General features: G+C 46.6%; 1 long non-coding RNA gene across 1 annotated transcript; it reads left to right on the top strand.

The window, feature by feature from the left end:
* Positions 1-200: 200 nt before the first annotated feature.
* On the top strand, positions 201-16,552 carry LOC135205334 (uncharacterized). The gene is made up of 3 exons (XR_010312515.1): positions 201-556; positions 11,229-11,366; positions 11,748-16,552. It is a non-coding gene; the product is annotated as an uncharacterized LOC135205334 (long non-coding RNA).
* Positions 16,553-17,387: the final 835 nt, after the last annotated feature.

Below are 17,387 nucleotides of genomic sequence, written 5' to 3'. Positions count from 1 at the left end.
ACCTGCATCCATTATTGGACTTATAATTTCCATTAAATTATCCAGTTCATTAGTAAATTATCTAATTTTTTAGTTGTATTCCCAACGATTCCTTACAATTGTCCGCCAATTGACTTATTAGAATAAATGAAAACAAGCGAAACCACTTCTAAACCAGAACCACAAACACAAATACTATCAAATAGAAGACGCCCAAAATGTCAACAAAGCGACCCCGTTGACTGCCTCAGTAGCGTAGCTTCTAGTCAAACGTCTTTTATCGTCTATGATACTACTAATTGCCGTCATCATAATCGTGACAATAAGTGTAATAGTTGATCAATTACAAATATAATTGGGTAATTCTATTTCGCAGTGTTTAGTACAGGCCCCTGGTGTTAATTATAGTCGTCTGAATAAATATTACTTAAAATTCTTGTTCAGGAGGTACTAGCTAAAACTGCGTAGGAGAACCGCAACTACCATAGTCTAGGCCACTGTGGAATAGTACCCTAGATCTACCGTGATGTCTTGGGCTTAGAGCACCCAATCAGTCAATCAATCAATCAATCATTAAGTAAGTATGGGATGGACGGCCTTTGCTTCGGTGAGTTACAGATGTTTATAGGTAGGTTGTATCACTAACTTATAGAGTCATGTTAGTACACCTAGGTTACCCTATAGACCTTACCCTTCTGTGGGGTCTTAACCTAAGACTGTCTAAATGAAATGAATTACTGTATTTTATGACGATATCTCAATGATTCACTTAAAGGCTAATGTTAAGTTTAGGCTATACCTAAGTTTCTGTAGGATCTCATTACTGTAGGTTACAGGATGCCTGTATCCTGTATCCTGGCCTACTTTATCCTGAGAGTGTCTGGTTCAATGATGCTGTATGATTTATTAATGATTTCACGGAAGGTTTAGGTACGGCAATTTAATTTATAACCCTATAGCCTAGGCTAGGCTATAGCCAATGTCCTAAGTTATTTTTTCAATAGACCCAAAGACTGCCTTGAAAACATATCACACAATTGTCCCTAAAACATAAGTATATCTTAGTTTTACCAGACCACTGAGCTGATTAACAGCTCTCCTAGGGCTGGCCCAAAGGATTGGATATTTTTACGTGGCTAGGAACCAATTGGTCACCAAGTAATGGGACCTACAGCTTATTGTGGGATCCGAACCACACTATATCGAGAAATGAATTTCTATCACCAGAAATAAATTCCTCTGATTCCGCATTGGCCGAGCCAGGATTTGAATTTCGGACCACCAAATTGGCAGCCGAGCACAAAAACTACTCGTCAAGCAGGGAACTTATAGCCTAGGCTAGGCTATAGCTCTATGTCCTAGGTTACTTTTTCAATTGGTCAAAAGACGAGAGTAGAGGAGGATTTATGCTACAAAATGACTGGTGCAAATTCTGTCTTTCACCAGTTTTTGTTGTTTCTTTTTACAGGTATTCTCCTACTTACAATGGGGTTAGTTTCCAAAAAAACCATCTATTGTTGGAAAAATGGTATCTCGAATGTAGCCTAACCTACAGTGTGGTAATCAGTACCGTCCATACATAGATGGTAGCCTAGCCTTCACTACACAGTATACTCTATACATATGTGGTATATTTCTCTACATTCAATGCAGATTGACTTAATGATAATCAGTGCAAAGAGAAATTGAATAACACCAACAATAGTTTGCCTAGCATATACTATGGTATATCGTATACATATACAGTTGCCCAGTCTACAGTATACTATATACTACAAGTACAGTACAGTAATTATTAACACTTAGAGTGCAGCTGTCACCCCTGAGCGACGGCAGACACTTGTTATAGAAGAGCGAACGTCGACACTGGTTTACCACCATAGAAAAAAGTTTACCCTTAAAATTACTGGTCCATTTTCTTTGATTTACAATAATAGAAAACCTGATGGCAATATCTAGCACCAACTATTGGTGGCGTCCAGAAACATAACAATAGCAAAAGACTTCAATGTATATGCCGAGCTGGGCAAGAGATGACTTCTGTTTTGTTCATTTATTCGTTATGTTTTACGTATTAATGGATTTTTTTGTATTATGAATCAATGCTGGTTGAAAATAATATTTCGATAAGTTACCAGAAGCTTATGTAATAGTAGAATGCAGCAGATATAATGGCCAGAATCTAAATGTTATTGTTTGGCCCTTTAACTGGCCATTTAAATTTTGAGCCTTTTAATCGATCGTAAATGTACACAAATATATGAATCAGTAAACTATGTATATGTGTTTATTTTAGGCTATATAAAGACATATACTTTTCCTCATATATATATATATATATATATATATATATAATATATATATATATATATATATGTATAGGCTATATAATAGAATTACTGTTTCCTCATATTATAGATATATATCTATTATATATATATATATATAGAATTATCTATTAAATAGAATATCTATATATATATCTATATAATCATATATTATCTATCTATATATATCATAATATATATATATAATAATATAAGATATATAATATATATATATCTAATATATAATCTTCTACTTATATAATTATGTAATCTATATATTACAGAGTATATATATAAGCTATATATACTATATACATATATACATGTAGTATATATATATATATCATATATATATATATATATATTTATATATTTATAATATTTGTTCCTATACGGTATACCAAACCCTCAGTCCCTTTACAATAGGAAGGTACTTAGCCGCAGCTGAAACCGGTCGTAAGCTTTTCGAACAACGGAAAAAAAAAAGGGGGTTCGGTAGTTAACTACTAGTCTGGCAGTTAGCGGTACGGTTGACTGCAAGGTGAGGAGTCACTTTGCTTTCGGCCGCGGTCGTGGATGGACGTGCTGCTCTTTGTCTCTCTGCCCGCTTCTGTCGTATGCTTTGTTTTCTTCACTGCGTGAAGACTTTCTCACTTTTTCTTTGACTTGTGTGTGTTGCAAGTACAAAAGTAAGTGCGTGTCTGTTTTGGTTTTCATTTTTATTATGGAAATTACACACAAGAGCCGGAGAAGCCCCCGCCCCCCCATCAACCGCAGACTATGCCCGGGTATTGCGGGCCATAAGTGTGGGGCTTTCCGCTCTTCTGTGGAGGTAGATCCTCATGATTTTTGTGCTCGGTGTCGAGGGCGTGAATGCTCTCGCGCCGAGACTTGTGATACGTTTATCTTTGGTCGGAGGCGCAGTGGGCAGAGGGACGCGGTCGTCACTAGGCTGGAACAGGAGGCGGTGCAGGTAAGCTACTCGACCGAGCCCCATCCTATCCCTTTCATTAGGGATAGGAGCTATTATCCACCACTTCCCCCAACAAGGGGGGGCAAGTGGAAGCCAACAAGAGACAAACCCATGACTTTATATTGCCTCTTGCAATAGGAACAAGTTCTTGATTGCTAGTTTTAAGAGGTATGCTTGCCTCCCTCTTATTACTTGGGTCCAGAGGTCTGACCATTGATCCTGCGGTACATACCCTGATCATTGGGCAGAGGCTAGGATCCCTCCCTCTGCTCTTACAACCATGGAGGGAATCCAAGGTTGGGCGAACACCAGTCTGTTCTTAAGACTCAGATTCCTCCCACCAAGAAGTGAGTCTTCCTATTATAAAGGACCGATGGTTTGTATTCGTATCGGAACAAATAACAATTTGTCGAAAATTGTATTTTTTCTAACTATACAAGCCTGAGGTCCTTTACACATAGTCCCACCTATGCCACCCCTCACTGCATTTTCCTGGACCTAAAGCAAAGTGGTTCTTCACCTCCCAGTCGCACGGCGCGCGCACTGTCGGACAAGCAGTTAACTACCGAACTCCCTTGTTCAAAGGTTACGACCGTTCCAGCTGCCGCTAGTTAGCTTCCTATTGTAAAGGATCTCAGGTTTGTATAGTTAGGAAAAATACAATTTTCGACAAATTGTCATATTAATATAATAATTGTTTCTAGGGACAAATGCGACTTTTCAAAAAATGACACGTGCCGAACTGATACCTTCTTCCCGCACTTGCGTTTGTACAGACCCACATGTATATGGGCTGGCCTGTGACCTTGCTGGTCCCATCTTTCATGAACCGTCGGTTTCCTATGTTGCACGTTGTACATAACCCCGAATAGTCCCCAAGTAAACCTTCTCTATACAGCCACATCATAAATTCGTCGGTGTTGTGTAAAAACTTGATCACAATACTAATATACAAATGCGTATAGTTATTGAACTCGTCTTCTGTTACACTTTTAGGGAACAATACTTCATGTGTTCTATCCATGACGGCGGTGAGCAACGGAAAAAACTATTTGTTCCGATACGTAATACAAACCATCGGTCCTTTAACAATAAGAATGTAACTTGCGGCAGCTGGAACTGGTCGTAAGCTTCGAATGAGGGAATTCGGTAGTTAACTGCTTGTCGAACAGTCAGCGCACCGCGCGACTGGGAGGTGAAGAATCACTTTGCTTTCGGCCGCGCTGGGTGACAGACATGTTCTCCACTTCTCTCTGCCCGCCTTTCGTCGTATGCTTTGTTTCTCCAAATCTTGGTTTGCTATTTCTAGTGTGATTGTGTAAAATACTGTAAGTACTTGTGCTTTTGTATTTTATTATTATTATCATGGATTCTCGTGAGCTGGAGAGTTCCCCATGCTCCCCCATACAGCCGCAGACTGTGCCGCCCTAGTGTGGAGGGCCGTAAGTGTGGGGCCTTCCGTCGTCTACTTTCCTTCCTCCATCTCAGCTCCCGTGTATGGCTCCTTCCCCTTCGGGAGAGGTTTCTCGCTCCTTCTCTTCGCCTGATCCGTCGAGCGTGGAGGAGGGGGCGAGGTACCCCGACATTCAGTTGTACTCGGGGTCTTCCGTTCGCTCGGGGTGGGACTTGTCCCCCCCGGGCAAGGGGGAACCCCTCCTCACCTTCTTTATACACAGCATATAACAATGGTAACCCCTTCAGCTGCGGTTCAGGCACCGCTTACTGGCATTCCAAGGAGAGTCATGACACCGCCGCCCGGGTTCGCCGCTCTCGCCTCAGCCCCCAACTTCCGGTGCCCCAAGAGCTCGCCCCTGGACCTGCCACCAGTACCCAGGATGTCGCTGGCTGCTGCCTCGCCTCCTACTGTACCTGCCGTTCCTGCAGTACCTGATGTACCTGCCGTACCTGGATCAGCCCCTGCCGACGTCGTTCCTGCTCGTGGTGTTGCTGCTCCAGTCGCAGGTCCTTCCAGACAGGTGCAGCCGGGCTGTGTTGCTTCGGCAACTGCCCCGGCTCTGTCCTGGGTGGAGGACCTGACGACTGTCCTGAGGAAGCTGACAAAGAAGAGGAGGAAGGTGTCGTCATCGTCTTCTTCGTCATCGTCTGCTGCCGCCTCTTCCCCTTCGACTTCAAATACTTCACAGCCGAGGAAGAAGAAGGCGGTCTCCTCCCCCACTAAGAAGTCTCCTTCAGGAACTTCTAAGGGCCCGTCTCACTCCGGTGGGATGGGGGGGGTCTTCCGCTGGTCCTTCCGCTCCTTCGGAAGCGGGGACCATCTCTCCTTCCGCAAGGAAGAAGAAGACAGGGACCAGAGGGGTACCGGCTAACACCGGTACCTCCTCACCTGGTGCTAGGGGCTCTGCCACTACATCAGGTTCCGTCTCGGCCTCTCGTTCGCGAGAGGTACCGGGTGTACAGTCACCCGCGAGTGACCGTGCAGCCAAGACCCAGGCAACCGAGTCTGCTCGACGCCAGGATCCAGGCACGGAGTGGTCCCAGACCGGCCGCGGGCTGAGGCGAGGAAGCGGTCCCTTCGGTCGCCTGGACCAGCCTCAGCTGATCCAAGCGGAGTGACGCGCCGTGAGGACAGGCACCGCTCCCACCACGACAGCGGACTCTGCCGGTCCCCTGACTTCCGCTCCTACCGGGACCGAGCGGAGAGGGGGACCAGCAGCAGCTCTTCTGACGCTCGGGACCGTCGCCACTGTTCTCCGCCCAGCCGCTCGACCAGGCCTGCAGCTCGATCGCCACCGCGGGTTGGCGATTGCCTGCAGCCCCCCCAGCACACCGGTACTGCCGGTGGGCGAGGGGGGAGCGTCAGCTCTACCTCTCCTATCCCTTCAACTTCCTTAGGCTACACCGGGAAGAGCGAGGCGATCAGGAGTGATCGCGAGGGGCACGCTCTTCGCGATCCCGTCACGACGCCCTACGAACCTGGCACGGTCCTAGGACCAACCAGATCGTGCGCGCAAGTGGCAGGAGGAAACCATGAGGGGTCTGTTGTGGTTCCTCCTGTGGAAGGAGGAGGGTCTCGGGAGGTGTTGTCGCTGGACGGGCTTGATGGTCCGTCTCCGCAGGATGCAGTCACTCCCGAGATCCAGAGGTTGTTCGCTGAGGTTATTGCGCTGATTTTTCAGCACAACGACCTCGGGGAAGGATCGATGCTCCCACCTTCCGAGCCTACATCGGGTTTGGAGTTGTTCTGGGGACCCAAAAATGAACCCATGGTGGGTCTGCTGCGATCAGCCTTGGCTGACAGTGTTCTGAGCCAGGTGGACGCTCTCGTCTCCGAACAGGAGGGTTCACTTCGGTCTGGCAGGTCATCCAAGCTCCTTCCCCCACCTCTACCGCAACAGAGGCGCTTTTACGTGCCATCAGAAGACTCTCTGCTGCCCAAACAGGTTAACCCAGAACTAGCCAGGCTAACTCCGGGGGTGTCTCTGCAGCAGCTCCTGTCGGAGAACCTTTGTTTCTCGCAGCAAGAGGCACTTGCTTTGGAATCTACCCCCATGGTAGCATTCCAAGCAGTCTCCTGGATTGACCTGTGGTCCCTCACAGTGTCGAAAACTGCGGCCTCCTTAGGGAACATCACTCCTAAAGGGGATCCGGCTTTTGTGAGACTGTGCCAGTCTGGGGGTAGGGGCATCGCCTACCTGGCCCACCAGACGGCTAACCTGTGGGCGAACCTGGTTCTCCGGTGTAGAGACGCTGTTCTCATCCGAGTGACCAGGGCGGCCGGGCGTGAGGCGGCTCTGGGTCTTCGCAACAGACCGGTGCAGAGTTCCTCCTCTCACTTCCCGGAGAGATGGTGGACGCTGCGGTGGAAAGACGGCTCACTGACGACAGTGACCGTTTAGTACACCAGGCAGTCTCAAAGGCATCTGGGCAGCCTCGAGCTACTGCAGCCAAACCCAAGAGTTTGGTTAGCGCTTCCTCTGCGGCCAAGGAGCGACTGTCACCAGCCCTCCTCACGAGGGGGAGCAGGGAAGAAGTCGAAGAGAGGTGGGAAACGCTAGGGACGGTGTTCCCCCTCACCTGCTGCCGGAAATTGGGGGGGGGGGGGTGCCTGGTGAGCCTTTGGGCAACATGGCAGCGCTACGGTGCGGAGACCTGGAAAGTAAACGTCCTTCGGGAGGGATATCTACTACCCTTCGAGTCTCAGCCACCCCTCACCTCCAACCCGGTCCATCTGCAAACCTACGTTCCTCGATTGACCAAGGACGTGGCGTTTGGGCAGGAAGTAGAAGCCATGCTGAGCAAACTTTCTGTGGAGATCGTACAGGATCAGTCGCCGTGCTTCTACAGCCGCCTCTTCCTAGTGGAGGAGTCCTCGGGGGGCTGGCGCCCGGTGATAGATCTCTCTCCCTTGAACCGATTCGTTCGCCAGACTTGGTTCACGATGGAAACAGCATGTTCGGTGCTCGATTCCATCAGGGAGGACGACTTCAGGCTTTCTGTGGATCTGAAGGACGCGTATTTCCAGATACCCATCCATCAATCCTCCAGGAAGTACCTCCGCTTCATCCTCGACGGGACGGTGTACCAATTCAGGGCACTTTGTTTCGGTCTCTCAACCACCTCACAGGTGTTCACGCGAGTGTTCACGCTGGTGTCGGCTTGGGCCCACTCGGTAGGGATACGTCTCTTGAGGTATCTCGACGATTGGTTAGTCCTGGCGAGCTCCCGCTCGCAGTTGCTACAGGACAGAGATCGACACCTCGAATTCTGCCGCGATTTGGGAATCGTAGTGAATTACGAGAAATCAGAGCTCGAACCCAAGCAGAGGATGAAGTACCTGGGCATGCTGATCGACACGGCAGCAGGGCGAGTCTTCCCCGCAGATTCGCGGATCAGCAGGTTCAGGGAGGCATCTGTAGAGACAGTTCCTGTCTCTACAGGAGCAACCAGCTCAGCAGTGGCAAGTCGTGATCGGCCACCTGTCGTCTATCGAGAAGCTAGTCCCTTATGGGTGTCTCCACCTGCGGTCTCTTCAGTGGAGACTAAAGGAGTGTTGGTCACAGGCAAGGGACACTTCCTTCTTCCCCGTGTCCCTCACGGAGGAGGTGAGGCAGGACCTAGCCTGGTGGCTGGACGATGGGAACCTCGTAAGAGGAGTGCCTCTTTGCACTCCCCTCCCCGGAGATGCTGCTCTTCTCGGACGCATCGACCGAGGGATGGGGCGCACACCTGGAGGAGTTGCTGACTGCAGGTGTGTGGGACCATTGCGACAAGCACCTTCACATCAACGTCCTGGAACTCAAGGCAGTGTTCCTCGCTCTCCAAGAGTTCCGGGACCGTCTGGTGGGACACTCAGTGGTGTTGATGTGCGACAACACCACAGTAGTGGCGTACATCAACAAGCAGGGGGGCCTAGTGTCCCTACCGCTGCACCAGTTGACGTTGCAGGTGCACGAGTGGGCCGCGGCACACTCAGTAGAGCTTTCGGCCAGCTACATTCCAGGCAAGAAGAATGTGGTAGCCGACAAGCTCAGCCGTCGGGATCAGGTGATAGGAACCGAATGGTCCCTTCATCCAGACGTGGCGGAAAGGTTCTTCAACCTGTGGGAGCGCCCAGTTGTGGATCTGTTCGCCACCCAGCACAACAGAAAACTCCAGGTTTTCTACTCGATTGTGCCGGACCCATGGGCAGCCGCAGAGGACGCTCTTCAGCATCCATGGGACAACCTCTTTGTCTACGCCTTTCCCCCGTTCTGTCTGATTCACAAAGTGATCAGCAGGGCGCTGATCACTGCCAACCTTTGGATGATCCTGGTGGTGCCCAAACGACCTCAGGCCATTTGGTATCCTGACCTCCTGGCTCTGCTTGTTGAGTCCGTGTCTTCACGGCTGGCTGCTATCCACCATCTCTTGCGAGCGAGAGGCTTTTCTCGCAGCGCAGCAACAAAGAGTGCCGGATACCTCAGACAGTCTTCTGTAGCTGTCTACCAGGGGAAGTGGGCCGTCTTCAGCAGGTAGCGGATTTCCTCGTCTTCCTTCGCCGAGAGAAGCTCCTCTCCATCTCTGCAGTTAAGGGCTACAGAGCCGCCCTGGCCCTAGTCCTTAAACTGCGAGGTGTGGATATCTCCTCTTCTTTCAAGATCTCCCTCCTGATGAAGAGCTTTGAGAGGTCTTGCCCACCCAGGGAACTCAGGCCCCCAGGATGGGATGTGACTCCCGTCCTTAGGAGTTTGACTCGCCGACCCTTCGAGCCGCTCCAAGAGTCGTCAGACAGGGATCTGACCCTCAAGACCCCCCTGGCATCGGCAAAGAGAGTAGGGGAACTTCTTGGTCTTTCCTTCGATGTCAAGCATTCCAGGGTATGGGGATCCGTGACGCTCGATTTCGTCCTGAACTTCATAGTGAAGACTCAGAATCCTTCGGTCCCTGACGACCGGTTCGAGTCCTTCACGATCCCCTCCCTGAAGGATTTCACCGATAATGATGCGGATGAGATGCTGCTTTGTCCTGTGAGGGCGCTACGGCGCTATCTGACGAGAACTCGGTACCTCAGGCCTGAGTTTCGACGCCTCTTCGTTAGCACCGGGGTTACCAAGAAAGAAGTATCCAAGAACACTCTTTCTTTCTGGCTGCATGAGGTGATCAGGAGGGCGTACGAGACAGCTGGCAGTGACGACACCCGTACCCTTCGTCCGAGAGCCCATGAAGTCAGAGGTATTGGTCCAACCCTTGCATTCCGCAAGAACTTCTCCATGGCGCAGGTTCTGAAGGCAGGGGTTTAGGCCAACCAGACCACCTTCACTTCATTCTACCTTTGGGATATCACCCACAGGTCCTTGGACACTTTTTCCTTGGGACCCGTGGTGAATGCTCAACAAGTTGTGTAGTCTACCAAGCACCCGAGCGGACAGAACAGCATCGCATCCTTGTATGACTGCATGAATGGACGAGTGAAAGAGAGTGTGACTGGCTTCTCTTCCTCCTTCGTTCTTCTCCTCTACCTGTGGGCAGAGGGCCGCGGTCGTCACTACGCTGAACAGGAGACCGATGCAGGTAAGCTACACAACCGAGCCCCATTCTATCCCTTTCAGTAGGGATAGAAGTGTTTATTCACAACTCCCCAACAAGGGGGGGAGTAGAAGCCAACAAGAGACAAACCCTTAACTTTACCTTGGCTCTTGAAGTAGGAACTAGTTTTTGCTTTATGCTATTTATAAGAGGTACGCTTGCCTCCCTCTTATAAATCTGGTCCAGAAGTCTGACCACTGATCCTGCGGTGCACAACCCCGATCAGCTGAGCAGAGGCTAGGATCCCTCCCTCTGCGCTTACAACCAGGGAGGGAATCCAAGGTAGGACGAACACTAGTCTGTTCATAAGACTCAGATTCCACCCACCAATAAGTGAGTCTTCCTATTGTTAAAGGACCAAGGGTTTGCATTACGTATCGGAACAAATAACAATTTGTCGAAAATTGTATTTTTCCTAACTATACAAACCTGAGGTCGTTTACATATAGTCCCACTTCATGGCACCCCTCACTCTGCGTTTCCTGGGCCTAAAGCAAAGTGACTCCTCTCCTCACAGTCAAGCTTACCGCTAACTGCCGGACAAGTAGTTCAACTACTGAACCCCCTTGTTCGAAGCTTACGACCCGTTCAGCTGCCACTAAGTACCTTCCTATTGTTAAAGGACCTCAGGTTTGTATAGTTAGGAAAAATACAATTTTCAACAAATTGTTATTTCTTTTTATCATAAAATGCACTTTTTGTGATAAACTATTTAAAAAACCAGTTATACAAATTTTTTGTGGGTTTTTCTTGAGTTTTAACTACCAAAATAGCCTGTTTTCGATGTTTTTTAGGGGTTCCAACTTTTTGTGGGTTTTAACTAATCATGGGGGTGTCTGATGAAAACATTAATATACCTGTGTACTAATGTAACCCCATTACACTTCTTGTGTACTCATAATAATCACTTTTCTTTCTTGCAGATAATTCGCAAAGCACCAACTGCAGACTTGGTGAGTGAGAGGTATTGGAATTAAAGTTACGATACAAAATTATCAAAAAGAAACTATTCCTTGGACTTATTGGGAACTTGTGAGGACTGTCATTCATTTTATTTTGCTGTGAGTATTCAAAAGATTATTTGTATGTTTATGAGAAAAGTCATTCAGCATTGAAAAATGAAAATCATTTCTTCCTACGAGGGTATGAACCTTTGTCTGTTATACGAGAGCACAGGCAATCCCCAAGTTATGACATAGACCCTTTCCTAATGTTTATCGTAGGTGAAAATCCGGCGCAAGTCAGAGCTGGTTGTTGAATTTTCAACAACTTTGGCCTGACTAAATTTGTTGCTTACAATGTTTAATTTCTTTTGAGACAAATTGTGTACAGATGATCAATGCATTGTGATTTTTGTTTTCCCTGAGGATGCTTACTTTAAGAGTTGTTATGAATGGTGCTATTCAGAACTTGTTGGTCTCAGATTGTTTGTTTTATTTCAGATTCTTCCAAACGGAGGAAATTTCCTTCGGATCCTAACTAGGAGTGAGTATTTTTCTTAGAACATCCTGGAAATGGAAGCTGAAGAATCGTCATCATTGCTGCTACTCAAAGAAGAGAAGGTGGATCTGGAGGAGGGTCCAACTGAAAACGCAGATGACAACTCTTCGTTTGCAGACCCCTTCTTAGAAGTCAAGGCAGAACCGGAATTTTTTGACAATGGTGATTTTGATGTGAACTATTCTTCCCAATCTTCTATTAAGCATGAAAAGGGCAGCTCTCCAAGCTGTGGTGATGAGACTGGAAAGAAAAATATCTGTATTGGAGAAGAAAATAGACATTTTGATAGAAGCAATGCAGCAGGGAAGCGATTTACTTGTACTGAATGCCAAAGGACATTTTCAAAAATTGATAACCTGAAATCCCATATGAGAACTCATACGGGAGAGAAACCATATACTTGCTTTGTATGTCAAAAAAGTTTTTCTGATTCAAGTACTCTCACAAAACACATGAGATCTCATATGGGAGAGAAACCATATACTTGCTCTGTATGTCAAAAAAATTTTTCTTTTTCAAATGTTCTCAAATGTCACATGAGAACTCATACGGGAGAGAAACCATATACTTGTTCTGTATGTCAAAAACGTTTTTCTGGTTCAAGTGGTTTCATATATCACATGAGAACTCATACGGGAGAGAAACCATATACTTGCTCCGTATGTCAAAAAAGGGATTTTGACAAAGGAAAAATCTATTTCTGGGCGAGGGACCTGTGCCGCTCCGTGAAATGCTCCTTATAGCACCATTTCTAAGGTATAAAAACTGCTAAATATACCAGAGAAAAAAGTTGCATGGAATGCTTGGAATATACCCAGCTCGCTCACACTTATAGGGTGTCGGTATAGTAACTGGGGTGTGTTAAAACCACCATCAGAGGTCCCTTACCAATTAGTCCTCTCCTTTCTCAACATCCCCCGTTACTATGAGGTGCCGTTCTACATCCGACTACTGCCCGCTACTACTACTACCACCCACGCGACTCCCATCATTCCTAATAGCACCCAAGCTTGGGCTCAGTCTAGGGTGAGGAAAAAAGAAGGGTGGGTTCACTGGGCGGCACAGGTCCCTTGCCCAGAAATAGATTTTTCCTTTGTCAAAATCCCTTTTCTGGGCTCAACCTATGCCGCTCCTTGAAATAGTAACAGAGAATTGGTCCCATAAGCTTGGAAATAGACATATAGTCAAGGAACTGAAATAAAATTAGAATAAGTTTAATTAAGAATGTTTAATAGTAAACTTTAATTTTACATATCTCTTAGACTATAAAAATTAGTGAGAGTTCCAAAACTATTGGTAACATTAGGGAAAACATCCCAAAAATAGATAATATAAGATGTCTAAATCTAATACAACATTATTAACATATACGCACACATCATAAGAGTGGGTTAATGTGTAATCCAGATGAAGGTCAAGGCTAAGGCAGGGACAATAAGCAAGGAGGTAGGAGAGAAAGTACTAAAGGAAAAAATATTTATGAAGATTAGACCCTGTTATAATGGTTCTGATATATCAGGAGGAACCACATTCCCTGCTGCCACTGTTGCAAATTTTAGGGCTTCCAAGGATTTTAGGTAGTGGCGTTTGAATACTGCTGGTGATTTCCAGCCTGTATATCTTTTTAATTCTTCATAATTCATGTGATGAAAATAATTGACTGTAGTAGCTACTGCTCAGATATCATGGGCATGTGGGACTGATTCCGGGTTGGCTTGTTTAATAAAATAAAGAATCTGTTGTCTGATTCCTTTCAGAGAAATGGTTCCTCCATTCTCTCTAATAAATAAAGGGCCTGAAGACTTTTTGGAGGTTCTATTCAAATAGGCTTTCAGAATGTTAACTGGACACAGAGATAGATCCTGTGGAAGTGGGACAATCTTCCACGGGGACCATCTATTCTGTGGATCCTCATTCTTTGCTAAGAATTTCCTGTCTGGAAAGATTAATATTTCACCAGAAGAAAGAAAGTCAATATGCTGAGAGTTCAAATATTCTGACTCCTGAGGATAAACTTATCAAGAATAACGTTTTCCTAAGAAGCATTATATAAGAACATGAGTCATTATCAGTGTCAGAAGCTAGCTTAAGGACATCATTTAAAAACCAGGAAACTGTGTGAGGACAAGTTACTGGTTTTAGTCTGGTACAGGCTCTCGGAATAGACGAAAAATACAAATCTGTAAGATTAATATTAAACCCGATCTGAAATATTTTCTTTAAAGCAGATTTAATTGTTGTAATTGTATTAGGGGCTAAGCCTGTTTCAAACAAAGTCCTGAAAAAGGTAACTGCCAGATTCGTAGTCATTGTCTGAACCTCTGAGTCTTTTAGAAACTTGGCTAGCTTTCTTCCAGCAGAATCATATTGCCAAAGAGTAGATTCTCTTTTGTCTGACTCTAAGAACAAAGTGTTTAGAGGATCAATCTCAGCATCTTTTTGTGCTGCAAATTTCATAAAGTCCATAAAATTAGGGCACTCTGAATTCTTGAGGAAGCTAACACACTGTGAGTTTGTACTATCGGTGTCAACTTGGGTTGGGAATCCGCCGGGGGCGGAGTCCCAGTTCCACCAAGAGAGGAAACCAGTTGCTTTTGGGCCAATTGGGGGCTACCAGGGCTATCCATCCTTTGAAAGTCCTGAGATTGTCCAGGACTTTCATTAGCATGTTTATAGGTGAAAACAGGTAAATCCTCTGCTAGTTGTTCCAATTTATGGACATGGCGTCTGTGGCGTAGGCCAGAGGGTCCAGGTTGGGTGCTACATAACATTGTAGCTTGTGGTTGGATTCTGTGGCAAATAGATCTACTTGGAGATCCGGAACCTGTTGGCAGATCCAATTGAATGACTTTTTGTCTAAGGACCATTCCAACTCCAGCGGAGTTGTCCTAGATAGTGTGTCCGTGACCACATTTCTTACCCCCGCCAGGTGAACAGCTAATAGGTGCCAATGGTTCTTTGTTGCCATAAAAAAAATTGCTATCATCACATGATTTATGTGACTTGATTTGGAACCTCCCCTGTTTATGCAGTGGACTATCACCTCGTTGTCTAGTATTAGTCTGATATGTTGTTTCTTTGACGGGGAAAGTCTTTTTAGAGTCAAAAACACTGCCATGGCTTCTAGGATATTGATGTGTAGTTGACGGAATGTCACTGACCACAAACCTTGGACCTTTTCGTATTGGGAGTAGCCTCCCCAACCGCTTAGGGAGGCATCTGTATGGATTACTAGTGCCGGCGGTGGGAATCGTAAGGGTACCGATTTTGCTAGGTTTTTACTTTGGTCCATGGTTGAAGTCTTTTCCTCAGTATTGGTGGAATCCGAGAAATTTTGTCTCAATTTTTCTTGTTTGCTTTGGACCGCCACACTCGATTGATGTCTTTCAGTTTGGCTTTCAGTAATGTGTCTGTTACTGAGGCAAACTGGAGTGAGCCTAGGATTCTTTCTTGGTTTCTCTGGGACGTTAGTTTGTCCTTGAGAAAACTTTTTGCGTTCCTTGCTATCTCTTTCCTCTTTTTTTGGTGGAATCGACAGCTTGTGCCACTGGAAACATGCTGCCAGAGTAAGACGGGACTTCTTGAAATTTATTTGGAATCCTGAGTATTCCAGAAATTTTATTACTTTGTCCGTCGCCTTGTGGCATTCCTCAACGCTGTTGGCCCAGATAAGCCAATCGTCTAGGTAGGCCACTAACTGTATTCCTTGAGTTCTCAGCTCTTGGACTACTATCTCCGCCAACTTTGTGAATATCCTGGGCGCTATATTGAGTCCGAATGGCATCACTTTGAATGTATATGCCCTTTTGCTTAGCTTGAATCCTAGGAAAGGACGAAAATGCCTTGCTATCGGAAACATGATAAGCGTTTGTAAGATCTATAGAGGTGGTGACGGCCCCACGGGGAAGTAAGGTCCGCACCTGCGAGACGGTCAGCATATGGAACTTTTGCCATTGAATATATGTATTCAAATGGGACAGGTCTAAGATTACTCTTCGTTTGTCTGAGGCTTTCTTTGGAACGCTGAACAAGCGTCCTTGAAATTTTAAACATTTTACCTCTTTTATTGCTATCTTTAGAAGGAGATCTTTGGTGTAAAGTGTTAGATCTGCCGTTGGAATCTAATAAAAACTGGTTGGTGGAGGGGGCCCTTTTATCCAACTCCACCCCAGACCCTTCGATATTATGCTGTATTCCCATTTGCTGAAAGTCCAACGGCTCCAGAAGAGGTACAGCCTTCCTCCTACCTGGGGAGTCTCACTGGTTTGCAGAAGGTCTGCTTCCACGGCTCCCTCGGAATCCTCTACGTTTTCCGGAAGCTCTTCTGCTGCCTCTATGCCGGAAGGCTCCCCTAGCTCTACTACCTCTCGCATGCCTATTGTACCCGTGAAACACACCTTGTGTTTCAAAGGTAGGGTTATATGCTGGAGATGCAGTAAACGAGGTAATGGCTACTGGTTGTTGAGGTGGCTGGCTTACCCACACATATTGTTGTTGGGGCAGAGTCTTTGATGTGGAAGGCTGACTCATCTGGGATACTGGCATTGCCTGTACCACAGTTTGAGTTTGTGGACCTTGGAAGGACTGAAACTTCCTTGGTCTTTTCCGGCCTCTTGATTGTGTTCCGGTGGGCTCATATTTTCATTTAGGAATTAGACCCCACCGGACTTTGAGGCTTTGGTTAACTCTTGCTGCTTCCCCGAGGACGCTGTTTACTACGTCTTCCAGGAACAAGTCCGCTCCCCAGATTGAGGCCTTAATTAATCTGTTAGGCTCATGCCTAATGGAGGCCTCAGCTAGGACATGTTTCCGGCAATTGTGGGCGGGGGGGGGTTCGAGCCCCCACTGCAAAGTCATATGCATCACTCTGGAGTGTGTGGAGCAAAGACTTTGTTAAGATCTTGAACAATGGCTCCTCGGCGTAGACCAATGAAGATCTCCGCCATCGTAGCCGAGTTGATGGATCTACTCAGCCTGGTTCTTGCCTCGTACTCAGAGAATCCGAAAGTCTAGGAAGTCGTTCACTAAACTGTGTGGTGGCACAGTCTGAGTTCAATTTCCCTACTGTGAACGTAGCTGGTGCGTCAACCCAACAATCTTGGTCTCCCGGGAACAACAGGGAAGTCAAGTCAGTTTCCCTTAATTGCAGCATGGGTTTGACTTCCCTATATAGCCGCCTGTAAGGCGAGATCAACTACTTTTGTGGTGCATGGTGTTGGGGTTTGCCCTTCCACCACGAACATAGTATATGATCCTTTATGGGGCGTCAATTTGTATTGATCACTCGCAATCATTTAAAGTCCACCCAGGCGGACTGAGCTTGCTCTTTGGGTAGATAACGGTTTCCTTAGGGGCCTTATCTACCCTTACTAACGCTTCCTCTGTCAGGCGCGCGGAACCAGGGAAGGGAAATCATAATCCCGCCGGGTAGAATTCAAAGTCTTCTACCGGACGGGTACCACATCCTTCTATCGTTAACATGCCCTCTAAGAACAGGGCATGAAGAGCCAGTCGCCATGGGTTGTTCTTAACGAACGCCGGGAGTTTTGACGCGTCCGGAATCACAAACTGCTGTTGTTGTG

The sequence above is a fragment of the Macrobrachium nipponense genome, chromosome 49 (assembly GCF_015104395.2).
Source record: "Macrobrachium nipponense isolate FS-2020 chromosome 49, ASM1510439v2, whole genome shotgun sequence".
Classification (NCBI taxonomy): Eukaryota; Metazoa; Arthropoda; class Malacostraca; order Decapoda; family Palaemonidae; genus Macrobrachium; species Macrobrachium nipponense.
The sequence above is the reverse complement of the archived record's forward strand: the minus strand, read 5'-3'. Positions and strand labels throughout refer to the sequence as shown.